The following is a 14438-nucleotide window of genomic DNA, read 5'->3' as shown; positions in this document are numbered from 1 at the left end:
ACCGGTTGCCAGCCCATCGCAGGGCACACAGAGACAAACAACAATTTGCACTCACACTCACACCTAGGGCCAATTTGGAGTGCTCAATCGGCCTACCAAGCATGTTTTGGGGATGTGGGAGCAAACCGGAGTGCCCAGAGAAAACCCACGCGGGCCCGGGGAGAACATGCAAACTACACTCAGGGAGGGCCGGAGGTGGAATCGAACCCGTACCCTCCTAACTGTGAGGCGGACGTGCTACCCAGTGCTCCACCGAGCCACCTACAAAGAAACTGTTTGCAAAAAATGTGACAAAACCTGTCGCTTGATACAGCTCATTGAAACCTAACTATAAATCAAAACATTGTTAAAAACAGCTCTGCAAAGTTATGTGACAGCCGCTGTTGATGTGTGCTGGACAGTGTGGTTGAGTGAGAATGGGACTGTACAACTTATAGTCTGCGGCAGAGGTGTTTACAGTTAAAAAGTTCCAATGACTTCCTCTTGTGATATTGTTTTTATGCAGTGCACCAAATTTTGATGGCTCCTTTCAAGGCACATGTGCAATCTATCGGAAACGTAGTGTGGTTTAGAATTTGCGTAATCCTATAAAACCAAGCAACACTGGTGAAAACAATACCTTCCTACCCTTCCTGATGTAACCAGGCTTGGGATCGGCACTCGGAGTTCAATTGGCAGTCTGTTGGAGCACTGGCTGAGAATTGAAACCACGCTGTCTACACAAAGGGCAAAGTACTACACCACCAATGTGAATTAGCATCACTGGTACAGTAATTACCCAAATTATTTTTTCACATTTCTGTAACAGGTAATCCACCAGTATGTAGATGCTCATTAATAAAAATGGCTTTTTTTTTTTTTTTTACAATTATTGTAATACAAAACAACAGAATAATATTAATACAAAAGCATATTATCATTTATTGATTAAGAAGTCAAATTAAAGTGATTGACTCAAAGTCCTGGCGAGAGAAAAATTGTTTTGTGGTTGAACGTGAAGCTTGATTAGGTGAACCAGCTCAAATTTGCATACGAAAAGGTGACTTCAGTTTGAAATCCCTTATTCCTGTTCAAAATGGGAACACTTTGAGAGCTCGCTCATAAAGCCCTCCATGATACTGGTTGTTGTCTGAAACTAATAGGTGGTGGTGTCCTAATACATCTGTTGAGTACTCTACATGTATGAAAACAACTGAAAACATATGACATGGAACAATACCTATTACTGAACATTTAAGATACGTAATGAGACTGACTAATGGGTACTATGAAATGGACAGTTAAAATGGTAAAACCACTTAGTTATAGTCATAGTAAATAAAACTAATTGGAGGTTGCGCATAAAATTATCTTTACATCTATAAAAAAGATGATTTTCAAGTAAGCCTACAAGTTGTACAAATTATAGTTTGCTAAGATTACTGAGTCTAAAATAGAGAAATGAGTGGTAATCTGAGCGTGATTCCAAATCTCTACCATACACCACACTCTTTGAAGGCATAATAGTATTTGCTTCCCCAACAAAAGCAATTTAGTTCAATTTTGAGTCCCCTAAAAAGTTCAAGTTCAATGACCACTTTAAACAGTCATAAATTCTAAACCATAAAGCACTATAGAAACTATAATTGTTGCCTTCAGATCTAAGATTGAGCATATAAACATATAGCAGGAACAAGAGAAGGGAGAGGAGGAAAATAATAGTAAAGATAGAATGTCTTAAGCTGTTTTGCAGTAATTGGCTGAATGGCAAGGGCAGCAAAAAACGTAGAGGTGGATACCAGTGTGAAGGGGACTCGGTCACAGCGCAAAACGAAACCCTCAGCAGTGAGCAGCGTAGGTGTATGTCTGGTACATCTTAACTTGCATGAGGCACAAGTCCCTGCTCTGACAAGGCAGTAAGCTGTAGATCACAGTCCATTTTCTGGACAAGTTAAGTAAATAACCCAAGCAAGCATGCAAAGACAGCATCAGGGAAAGAGAAATCCCCCAAAGTCACAGTGGTGACACTCTAATAAATCCAATCAAACTGAAGGGGGGAGGTGGAGTGGGGAGAGGGAGAGAGAGAGAGAGAGAGAGAGAGAGAGAGAGAGAGAGAGAGAGAGAGAGAGAGAGAGAGAGAGAGAGAGAGAGAGAGAGAGAGAGAGAGAGAGAGAGGAAGATATCCTCTTTGCTGCCTGTGAGTGTCCAACAGCATTGATGCAATAACACCTCATTCAGTGTTTAGCCCTTCTCAAAGGACAGGCGGGGATAACACTTTAAACCCTGTGGCTTTATCTCCTGCAGATTTTCCATAAAATGACAAGCCAGGGAGTCGGGGCCATGTGACTACCATGTAGGTCAGGGCAGATGGGGGGTAGAGCGGGAAGGAGGTAAAGGGAGAGAGGCGGGGTGGGGGAGGATTTCTAATGTAACTGTGGAAAATAGCAAGAGCTAACCAGATTAGATCAATTAAGATTCTGTCTTTTCTGGTGCTGACTGCAGCGAGGCTGACAAACAAACTCAATGACAGATGACAAACAATGGTCAAGAACATGAAACATTGGCATAGCTTTCAATACTTCAAGATTTGTATGCAAACTGCTTCAACTTAAATGTATTTTGCTAGTTTGTCCCAAATGAATCAAGTCAATTGTATTGTGTTAAACCCACAAAAGGGAAAAGCATGGAATTAGTAAACACATAAGTATAATTAACAAACTTTTTGTGATTAATTTAGTCGTGACGCCACGTCAAAATTAATTAAAATATATTTAGAAGAGGAATAAAACATAATCGATAAAAAATAATATGGTTGCACGTGCACACTAGCTCCGTTGTTTATTATTGTCTTAATTTTTATTCCAAAAATCTGGCATATCAACATGGGTGTGTAGCCTTTTTTTTTTAAATATCCACTTTAAGTAACATATTGCTCTAGTTCCACCTAGCAGCATGATTGAATTCAGTTTTGCACACATTATTGCTTTTTCCGTGGTAAATGGTCGCAAAATGTCCAAGGTGGACCACGCTTCTCTACCTTTTTTTTATTGTAGTAGTGCAGTATACTGCCGTTCATGTGTGTTTTTCAGCCAATCACTCCAGCTCACAAAGTCAATGAAAGGAAGATCTAAACTCAACATCTTGGGTTCTGGGGATGTTTTTTTTTGTTTCGTTTTGGGTTTTTTCCTGGTCCACCAGATCATTACAGCCTTTTTAGAATACTGATAGATATCAATATTGTGAGCACCGTGGCCTCATATAATTGAACTTAGAGTCCTTGTTTTCCACATGTCGATGGCGCAGAAGTTCCCAATGGAATACCAGTGATGCTTGATAGAAGACAAAACCTGGACAAGGGTAAAGCTTTGTGCTTTGAGTGACCTTGACCTATATTTGTGACCTGTCACCTCCATCAAACAGTTTATTCTATTTTGATCACAAACTTGAGCAAATTGCCCCCCCCAAAAAATTCCCTAAAAGCTGAATGCATCTCCTTTGACTAAAAACATTTTGATCCAAGTGAAGAGTCTCACTGGGTGGCTTTGAGTGACCTGTCTTAAATGAAACTCAAATACACTATCTTTATGAACAACGTACCAATCAATACTAGTGTCTGTCCATGCATAAGAGCTTGTTGCAATTGATTTTTGCCCTTCTTTGCAGTGAAAAAAATCCAGGAGCTTATATGAATTACAAGGTATCTTGCCTCAATTCATCAACACAACACAGATAATACTGGCCGTTGCCAAGGAAACGTTAATGGTTTTTGTCAGTTTTTCAACAATCAATTACCTTAATGCGTTAAAGGGCAGTGTTTACAAAGACTGTGTAAATTACCAACGTACATCAAGGTAGTTTATGGAATCCATAGCAGTGGACTATAGACAGTACAGTATGAATTTACTTCAATACGTTGCTAACAACAAATTTCCTTGTGGGATAAGTAGTTTTATTTTATATAACACGGGGCATCATTTCCTAATAATTTGCTTCATACTGTACAAGCTCTTAGCCGAACAGTGTCATTCAAGTGGCTCCCTAAAGCCTTGTGATGTTTAAGAGAAGTGCTTCAACCCATATTCAGTCCAATGGAAATTGGAGAACCCTGGGTACAAAATGGTTGAAATATTTGTAGCTGAAGTAGATCTTCACCAGACATTCATCTAGCAGTTGAAAAAAAGTATGAGTGTGCAGAGGTCAATTTTATACTTGTCAAAGTAATTTGGCAGTGAAACTTCACATTACTAAGGCTTCTATGCATGTGCTTTTCTTTTACACGGGTAAGTCGTTTTCATGAAGACACAATGGTTCAAAATCAGTAATAAGAGGAGCAAATCTCTTATTTGATTGATGGACAAAAAGGTCATAGTTAATTTGACCAAGTTTCTTAAAGCCCAACATTCCTGGCCAATCCACATCTTTGGGCTGAAAATAATATGATGCTCCATCTTTCAAAGATGTACTTTTCCTAAAGCATTGTTGATTGCCCTGTGTCCATTACTTGGAAGGATTATGATAATATTCCACATTGTGCTCGGCGTGATGCACAGGAAATTCAATACTCAAAAGGTTAATGCAATCAATTAGGATGACAAAGGAGTAAAGTAAAACCCTCCTGCTCGTGGAAAAAAAGACAGGAGAAGAGAGGGGGAGAAAAAGTATTGAAAGCTTGAATGGATGCAATGAGGGAAAAGAGCCACTTGAAAAGAAGAAAATAAGGCATTTATTCACCATGTATCATCTGAAGGCGACTTAATGAAACTCAAAGATCATAAAAAAGTAATTACAGAATAAATAGCATAGTTTAATTCTCAAGCAGTTGCAAGTGACCAATACAGAATCAACAGTTTTGTTTGAGATAATCATATATCTAATCCCAAATCTAATGTTCATTTTGTATTATGAACTTTTCCCCTTTCCGAGTTAAGTTGTATCTCAAATCCCCCACGTGGCTTGCATGGGCCGAGTATTACCATCATAATTGTCTATGTGAAAGTTACCTTTGTTATTTGGATATTGTATATTGCTAACAACACAAAGGAGCCCCATCAGAGCAGATTAATGGACAAATCTAGACGGCAGTATTAAGATTTTACAACCGTTGTTGTAATCCACATTATCTTTTGAGCCATGTCAAAATGGTGATGTATTCATCACATTTCAATGATAATGTTATGAGAGGCCATGCAGTGATTCTTAGCCAACGTCTGCAATGCCTATTTTCCACCAATATGTTGTGCAAGGAGAAAAGCCTAAAACCTTGTAATCCACTTAGGTAAGGAAGTAGACTTACCTACTTCAACAGACACAACCTGATAAATCCACTGCACTTCAGCACGTGAATATACTGCTCACACTTCAATCACATCTTCATGATTTTAATTCAAATCATTATGGTAGAGGAAACTCTCTGTCAATGTCCAAATAGATCTCACTGTTTGTTAGATTACTGCAGACGTTTGTTTGCAAGTGTAGAAAGAAAAATCCAACTTTGCAAGTCAAATGCTGCTAAATACTTTCCCACTCACACACAAACATCCCAATACAGGTCAATAGCACAAGCCTAAAAAAATAAATAAAAATAAATCAACAGTTGGTTTTGGACTGACTTAATCAGCTCTCCAGTGACAATTTTCTTTAAAACAAAAGGTACACCAGAACAAAAGATTTGTTGGTAACCGTGATTCCAATGTTTTGGCTTTAAGAATGTCACTTTTTCATGGGCTGTTGGAACTTGACCTACATCAAATTTCTCTGTTTAGGAATTTTTAAGCCCAGGAGTCCAGTCAAAGAAACAATGGAGCAAGATGGGCTTTGAAGTTGGTGTTGAATAAAAACCCCAGGGCTGACGCATGAAATGGCCTCACAGCTGGGCTGCCCCCAGCCCAAAGAAAAACAAATACTTTGAGAGAGGGGGACACGCCACTCCTGTCTCAGCTTCATAGGACTGGGAGGTGGGCTTTCACGATATGCCCGTAATGATGGATGGATTCAGAGGAAAGTCTATTCACATGGAGATGTTACATCATAAATATTTACACAGGACTGCCGTATCCATGTAGCCTTTACTTGTTTTGACACAGAGGAAAACATTTAAAGGACAAAAAAAACTGCAACAGAAAAGTGGGGGAATGATAAGGCTGACTTTATTATGCCATACTGAGTGAATTAGTAATGCAGATTATGCTTAATAGGGTACCTTTTTGTCAAACTGTGGATATTTAGCAATACCAGCGACTGAATAAACTCCATGTTTATTCAAAAAGACAGGAAGCAAGAAAAAAAAAAGCACAATAATAAAGAAAAGTTTACAAAATCAATAATGGTCAAGTCCACATTGCTTTTTCTACATGGGAACACAAGGAGAGACACTGTCAGCTACAAAGTAGGTACTAATGCTTGGCAAATCGTCACTTTAGTTAACAAACAATGTGCTCGAGCCTAACGAGAAGGAAAGGCGAGACGTCATTGTTGGTAAGCAGCCCTATACATTTCTGCTCAGTGAGCTCAATTAAAAGCCCAAACGTCCCTTGAGATCGTCCCTGGGACCAATGAAAACAAATTTGGCAGTTTAATTTTCTTCCCACTGTCTAGGAGAGAGACTGTGTGCTGCTCCAGAAGTGTTCCCTGGGCCTACGGTACGTCTGCAAGAGCCATGAGGAGAGGGGGGGGATGTCACGCCAACACCCCGTTAAAGCCAGTCGGTCTTTATAAGTTGCATTAACATTTATCAGAAGCCAATTAAACTAACGATGTTGCTGCTATGCGGTTACACACCAGGGAAACATTTGGATGGTATACACAGTTTGACACTCTTACTGCACTTGCAAAATAACTTGTTTATCCATGCAGCTGCGTGCGGAACATCAGAACTTCAACACCGACACCATAGAAGAAATGTGCGTATCTTTAAGAAAATCTTTGCCACGATTGTCATTTCATGTCTCCTCTCCAGTGTGCGAGTGACACCATCAGACACAAAGGAGTGTGGCGTAGCCCTCCGTCTCAATTCACAAGCATGGCAGCCCTCGGTGGTAGCCGGGGTCTCCGAGTTTGACATGAGGCAGCCCACGGTGTCACTACTGAATGTTGAGATCCCTCTTGACTAAGAGGCCAGGGGCAGGGGTTGTTGTCTGCATCCTCATGACAGACTCCCACATCAGCATTGTGCTCATACCAGCTAACATCATTAGCACACAAGGTTTCATCTCAGAGAAGAGGAGGAGGAGAGGGGAAAGGGGGGCAACCCAGTTTCTTTAAGTCACAAGTCATTAGTGTCCTCTGGAGAGTCAAATTGTACAGAGGCAGATTTTTTTTTTTAATCAGCAACAAAAGGTTTTATCCTCTTGTTAATTTGGTGGATGTCATCTGTACTTAGATGTCTGTGTCTAATGTCTGCCCCAGTAATAAATGCCATACCGTGGAAAAAATTACATTATTTTGTCAAGATGACAATGTGGGATGTTGCCGTGATAATTTCCAGACATAAACCAGGTATTATGTAACATCAGCCTGAAATTAACACAAGCAAAAAAACAGCACAGTGCACAAAATAGACCTATTGTTCCATAAAACAGTGATTTCATATTTGAGTTCATAATAATTTGTGTGCAACACAACAGCAAGGCAAAGCTCTTCAGCTGTTCATGTTCAGGAACTCATAAAAGAGCCGTTGTTGTATGTCAAAAGCAGCATATTGTTCTTGTAGCACGGAGCCAATTCACTGTCTGACGTGTATTTTACACAGCGTTACATACCTCATCACATGACAAGAACGGGAGCGAGTGAGAGGGGCCCTCTTTGGAAAACAGATACATCAGTGTACCAGTATAGTGTACGACATTGCTGTGAGTTAATCAGTTGGAAAATAAAACGGTGGGATTCTAATAAGTCATTTGTCAATTTTTACAACCCCCAGACACATTGATCCATGGGGATTAATGAAGATGCCTGATATTGTTGTAGATATGAACAGGGGAGATGGTGGGGACAGTAATAAGTCATGTTGGGGATTTGTCTTACCTCGTTTTCTATTCCTGGGGAGTCACTCCGTTCAGGGGGCTCACTTCATCTGAAAAGGAGAATGAAGGAGAAGCATAAAAAAAGAGATACAGATTATTGAAATGTATACTCTGGAAAATGAAAATGGGTCATGTTGCCGATATGCACCCAATGACAACACTCTATACTCCTGAATGACTTGTCGCTCACATGATTTTTATAAACAGAGTGAAAGAGCACACACAGTATGTCACAGCTTGGTGAAAAGGACTGCATCAGGAACAGTTGGGAGAACGCAACGTAGAGGAAGGAACAAGTGGATCAATAGTCCCAGAAACAAGTTAGCTTATTGTTATGGGTTTTAGTGAAAAAAAATATACACAAATGATTGAATCATTTGATGCCTCTTTCTCCTAAAGAATATTACAGTGCCTGCAATGTGACCTGCCCATATCGCAGCCCGGCTAGAATGGGCAGGTAGCAGAGTACCATGTTCTTTTTTTTTTTTTTTTTTTAAATAAGCAAACCATAAATTATAAATAGATTATTTTGTTCAGACAATCGTCTGAACAAAATAATCTGTTTATAATTGTCACATAGACATGATGAATCTCATCAAAATAAACCCTAACTATTTACGTAATACGTCCTTTTTTTTCTTTTTAACCATAGTCGATTTTTACCAAACTATATAATGACATCAGAAACAGCACAACATTCGCATGTTTAGAAATCATTTCCCTTTTTCTTCAACAGTAATACTAATCCCCTATAAGATCCCCTATAACAATATCCATCTATCAGTTTTCTGAACGGCTTTATCTTGGCTCACAATATTCAGTTTCTTAGGAGCTACACTGAGACCTAATTGAAAGTAACAAGAAAAATCTACCGCAATAATTGTTGTCTTGTTTGAACGACTTGGGCTTGTCACAGTTGGATGTGAAAAGTAAAGGTGCATTTGTCACTTATGACACCCATTAACCCTGACGAAAGGTAACACGAGGACAAACACTGACTTTGTTCATGCTGGTTGAGTCACTTTTAAATCCTTTCCAAAGTTTCCTAACCTTGAGAGCTCCCGCATCCTGGAAAAAGTAATAATAATTCTAACCTGATCTTCCTACTTATTTTATATCTCCCCTCAGCAACCTAACTTCTTCTTGGCAACAGTGCAGTTATTAATTCATGAGGCACTAATTAGTTCTTTGTTTAATTTTGTGTTAAACAGACTGACCGGAATGATAACGACTCGCGCTGTAGCGCTTCGGTCCCATGCCGCTCCTGTTTGCTACAACAAGGGAGCATCGTGCGACTAGCATGATGAACCCAATTCCCTTCTAAGTTGCACTTCATTAAGTCAAAATGTGACAAGGAGCTTAGAGGAAGAACTGGCAGATCTGATCATACATAACAATGCAGGCCCAGTAAGTTTCTGCGAGGGGAGGGATGGGGTGAACGGAGTAGGAAGGGGGTGTGGGACAAAGTGGATTCGTGGATGCACGTTGATAATTTTCTATTTTTAACCCTTAGGGGACAGCTTTCATTTTCCTTTAATTGTTTTTGTTCTGAGCTGAAGTGTCCTCTTTTTAAATTGCAGCTCCTATCAACTCCCCTGATCAACCCCCTGTGCAACATTGCAGGTAAACAAGTAAACAACAAGGTTGCCCTTTTGCATGGCACAAATGCTCATGACATTTTCCCACTGAGCGCCTTGAAAGTCTTAAACTGTACGTGAGGAACCGTAGCGTGATGATGGTGAGGCTGGGCTGATCAAAATGAACATTTTTGGCAATGTAAGTTGAAAAACCTGCTGAGGTGACGGGCCTGTAAACTCTCAAAGCCCTATTCATAACGTAAGAATGCATTAAGGTGTTGCCATATTTGACATAGTGTACTTGCTGAGAAATGCGGGGTGAATGTACAGTACAAGGCGAAAAAGAAATTTTGTGACAATCAGTGTTAGGGTTGAGCACCACTCTAACAATCAGGATGCATGATATGCACAGCGCTTATTGTTAGAACCCATTTCATCCAACAAATATCGTGTCCTCTAACATTACACTTTGCTAGGAATCTCAATTTCTCTCACAATGGATGAATTCCTCAATACACTACTGGCTTTGTACAGAAGGAAAAAAAAAAAAACACTTTCTTTTGCCAAATGGGGTACTTTTGTTCCAAATGCTTTTTCATCAGCTGACAAGCTCCACAAAGATGTTTAGCCTCAGCAAGGACTGAATATATGATAACATCAAAAAGCGGACAAGTAATTACACTGTATAATAGGCAAGATTGGCATTTTCAAAATCATTTTCATGTGGATGGAAATGACATTGCATTGACTATTCTGTATTCACTGGTGCAGATAAATAAACAAGGCATGGAGAAGGAGGGGGTGTGGGGGGGCATACAGAACGCAGAGTACAATGGCAAGCAGGTCAGTAATTAGAAACTCTGTTTGCACAGTAATAATTTTAATATATTCATCAGGAAACAGAGCATGCCTAGAATGATAAAATCCTATCAAGGAACATATCCCAGCTGCATTAACCTTTTAAACAGACTGACAGAACATTGTTGGGCACCTTGAAGAACAAAATAATAAAAAATCCACAGAGAAGTCCTTGTGGTATGTAGTCACACGGTGGCTGGAAATATTTAATGCTTCCAGGACTTCCTTTCACGTACATATTTTTAAATAAAGCAAAATTATTTTGCAACCTTTCTTCCTTTGAATCTTACAATTTTGTGTGTCAAAGTACTGACTGAAGATCGACTATGAAACACACAATCTGCTGATTGCATGAGTGTTGACAGGATGTTGGTAACCTTGTTTGTTAATGAAGGTGGCGGTGATGATGCTATGGAAATGTTTGCAAATTGCTTTAAGGAATCCTGACATGCAAAAAAAAAAAACCTTGCCCTCCCAATGTCATTTCTCAAAGAGACACGAATATGTAATTATTGAGGAATTCAAGGCGGAGTACAAAGGTACATTCTGAGGTACCTGAAAAGAGTTGACACACCACGTGGAAAATGTAAGAAAACAACACACAGTATTCACTATTATATTATTATTATTCTCATAATTGAAGATCACGGTTGGCATTTTTTTTGGGGGGGGGTATTTACATACTTTGAAATTGAAGCGGATCTATATGGGACAAGAGTACTGAACCATGCTTAGTTTCTCTATTCGTCAACGGACGCTTCAACTAATTGTTTACTTTTCAAACTTAGCTGGAGCCAGACCCCTTTTATCCACTAGTGAAAGGAGAATTTGAATCTCTTCCCTTTCATCTCGAACCGCTTATAAAAAAAAAAAAAAGGCATATGGAGTCATGTTTGCATTATTGCAAACATTTTTAGAATATCTGTTTCGAATAGATGTTCAGATGAACATCTCTTTCTTTCTATTGAACTAGCTCAAATGACATGAAATATGATCCACAACAATGTGTCTGCACTGTGTGTCCGCCGGTTAGCATTCGGAGTGCAGCAGAATGGGACACTGACCATTTACTCATGCATATTTGACAGCACCTAGTAGGCCCCTTTTTGAGCTGTCACTTTTGGCTTCTATTCTCTTGTGCCGCAAGAAAGGACCGAGTCGGGGGCTTCTGGGGCAGCTACCTCCACAGTCCCGCTGCCCCGTCCTCGCCTAATTTTTGTTGTCCAGCCCTTTGAAACCTCAATCTCACGCAGAACTAAAGAATTGTGATCCATGTGCAACAAGTGCTGGTGCCATGGAAACCCCCATTTTCCTGGAATAATATTCCTTTTTATCCCCTTTGAAGAGCTGTCACCAGGCATCACATGACCCCAGGCCTGACCATAACAAAGCCTATTTTCTGCCTGCCTTTTGATTGATTAAAAAAGACTTTCTAGTAAAACCATGTTAAAGGACACAAAAAGTGACACACACAAGAAAGGACCCTAGCAGATGGCCCAATAAGACAGGTTCCCTGGTAATAGGGCAAAGAACTAGGAAAATATCATCATTGTCACCCAGGCGAGGTCAGGCCAAGCGTGAAACTTGACTACAATGGTGATTAAGAGAATGACGGCCAATGTTTGGGATTACATGTTGCATATTACATATGTCAACACACAACACAGTGGGATCCAATTCCTATACACAAACTGTGTTTAGAATACTATATCATCAGTGCTAAAATTTCCTCAGCTCTGTCTTTATGTTTTGTTGAATTATAACAAAGCGTGTTTTTGAGTTGGTTGGGTAAGTTTACAGAAAGTGCATTTCACCTAGTTAGTGCTTTTAATACACCAAACAGTGTCCAGAGTACTTGACAAAGCCTCTCATTAACTTGTCTCAAAATGTTTTTCTACACACATGCATTAGCTGTTCTGACTCAAATCCAAAAATTCTAATTCGGCATTTGCATTACAGCCAATACGGGACTCAATTGGAGTAATCATTGTCAACGGACGCTTCAGCTAATTGCCACATCTCAGATCTTTAGTTGTGAACATTGCAAGGCTGTAATGTGTTGCTATGACAATTATATAAAATGAAAAAATAAAAGCCAGTCCATTGTGTTTTTTAAAATATGTTTAAAAATCTAATTTAACGAGATGTGCAACTTGTAATCCATCTAATGCAAACACACTAACAGGGACGTCTCTTGCACATCCTTTTGCACTTGGCAGAGGTAACAAAATGTCAAATTGCATGCATGGATGTTTCCTCTGTAATACAAAATAAAGAATGGGAAAGGCTCTAATATCAAACACAGAAAGAAAATAATACTTCAGGCAACATTAAAGAAAAGGGTGATGCGGTCCCTTTGTTTCTGCATTGAGGACTATGCTGGAGACATATTTACCAAGACGATAGGAGAAGTGGGGGCGAGGTATTAGAAGCTCCCACACATGAGCAATTAGTATTCCAGATACTTATGGTTCTAAACACAAAAAGGCCTCACCAAATCCCCACGGCAGAGGTGTCAGACGGAAAATGACGAAAATCTGCTCCTTGACAGGGAGTCATTTATATTTTAGCTTCGTTCCATTATCTTAACGAATCCATCATCAGCCAATGCAATATTAACAGCAGAAAATCAACTCATTAGATCCAGGGGGATTTAATCAAGATTGCAATCATGTATGCGCTTCCTGGAGAGTTCGCTTCTTCTTTTTTTTTTTTCTTTTTGGTCCTTTCCACGTAATTGCCACATCTCAGATCTTAATAAATTATTCTCGATCTGAGATTGATGCCTTTTTCCCCCCTCGCCTCTCACACCATGCACTCACTGTCTCCAACTATAATATTTACCATAAACATTATTATGTCATGGGCACACAGTTTAAAATGGCCTTTAGCTAACTCACAGAAGTAATTGGCTTCTCTATTTCTCTATCGTTTCCTTGCTAATTGCCTGCTGATATTAGTAAGAGTTCCCTCAGAAGAAAAGCAAAGGACCCTCCTGCACAAGCTGGGATGTATTGCTAGGAGTTTTCTGACATAAAAATCTTTCTTCCAGGGTGAATAGAAAGTCATTGTTTTGGCCTCGTTTGTTGGAAAAAAGATTGTTTACTAATGAGCACCAGATAGCAGAGGTTCTTGAAAATATGTTAACCGGGCAAGAGTGCAATGTCTTCTCACTTTTCAGCTTATGTACTATGCAACTGTACATACTAGATACTGCTCATTTAACATGAAACATATTTCGAAAACAAGACCTATTATTCAATCTTAACCTCCATCCATCTATTTTCTATAAATCAATACAGTAACCCTGCACCACCGGTTCCGGGGGTTCACGTTCCCAATATTTATTTTTGTTTGTGTAGTTTATACGGATATATTTCTAAGTTTACCGTCTAAAAAATGAAAATGAAGGAGGTTAAATGTAGTTATGTTATGTGTATCATTGCAAGAGTTTCAAAGGTCCCTATTTTCTTTTCACCCTTGTGAGTCAGAGTGTGGGGTGCCACTGCAAGGGTGTGTGCATCTCTTCGAAGTCAGGCAGACGGGAGGAGAAATGGAAGTTGGATGGTTCCTGTCAAACACTAACCATTATATTTTTTTTCAGCAGAGATTATAGATCGACCATGGCTTGTCTCCGTTTCATTTAGGCAGCAGGCGCTACAGTGTCTGTCTTTTTACTGTTACAGCATAGTGTTTAGTTAATTTTCTGATGGCTGATGTGATGATCTAAGGCTTCACATCAGCTAGCGATAGTCTTTTTAGTTGGCTGTGGATTTCAGTGAGGCTTCTTTTGTCGTTCTGACAATAACATTATCAAAAAAGTATACGTTCCCAGAGCTGCAAAAATGCCTAAAAAAAGCTGTCACTTGCACGACAGGGCAGCACTTCACCAACTGCTTGTTCCCTCGTGCTTATCAGCATGTATTTGGGTTAAGAATTTGAGATATGGCGGTAATGTGTCTCTGCTGGTCACATTAAGTGAATTTAGCTGGTGATGTGCAAT

At 39.6% G+C, this 14438-nt stretch overlaps 1 protein-coding gene across 3 annotated transcripts in view; it reads right to left on the bottom strand.

Moving 5' to 3' along the window:
• The window catches only part of casz1 (castor zinc finger 1), a 155802-nt gene that overhangs the window by 81490 nt on the left and 59874 nt on the right, over nt 1-14438 (bottom strand). For all 3 annotated transcript variants that reach the window (XM_085917401.1, XM_085917393.1, XM_085917335.1), the window contains one exon: nt 8002-8050. The gene's annotated coding sequence lies outside the window, so the exon portion shown is untranslated. The remainder of the gene's footprint in view (nt 1-8001; nt 8051-14438) is intronic.

Source organism: Syngnathus leptorhynchus, chromosome 1, assembly GCF_054491065.1.
Source record: "Syngnathus leptorhynchus isolate UIUO chromosome 1, UIUO_Slep, whole genome shotgun sequence".
In the NCBI taxonomy this organism is placed as follows: Eukaryota; Metazoa; Chordata; class Actinopteri; order Syngnathiformes; family Syngnathidae; genus Syngnathus; species Syngnathus leptorhynchus.
Note: the sequence above shows the minus strand (reverse complement) of the source record. Positions and strands in the feature narration are given on the sequence as shown.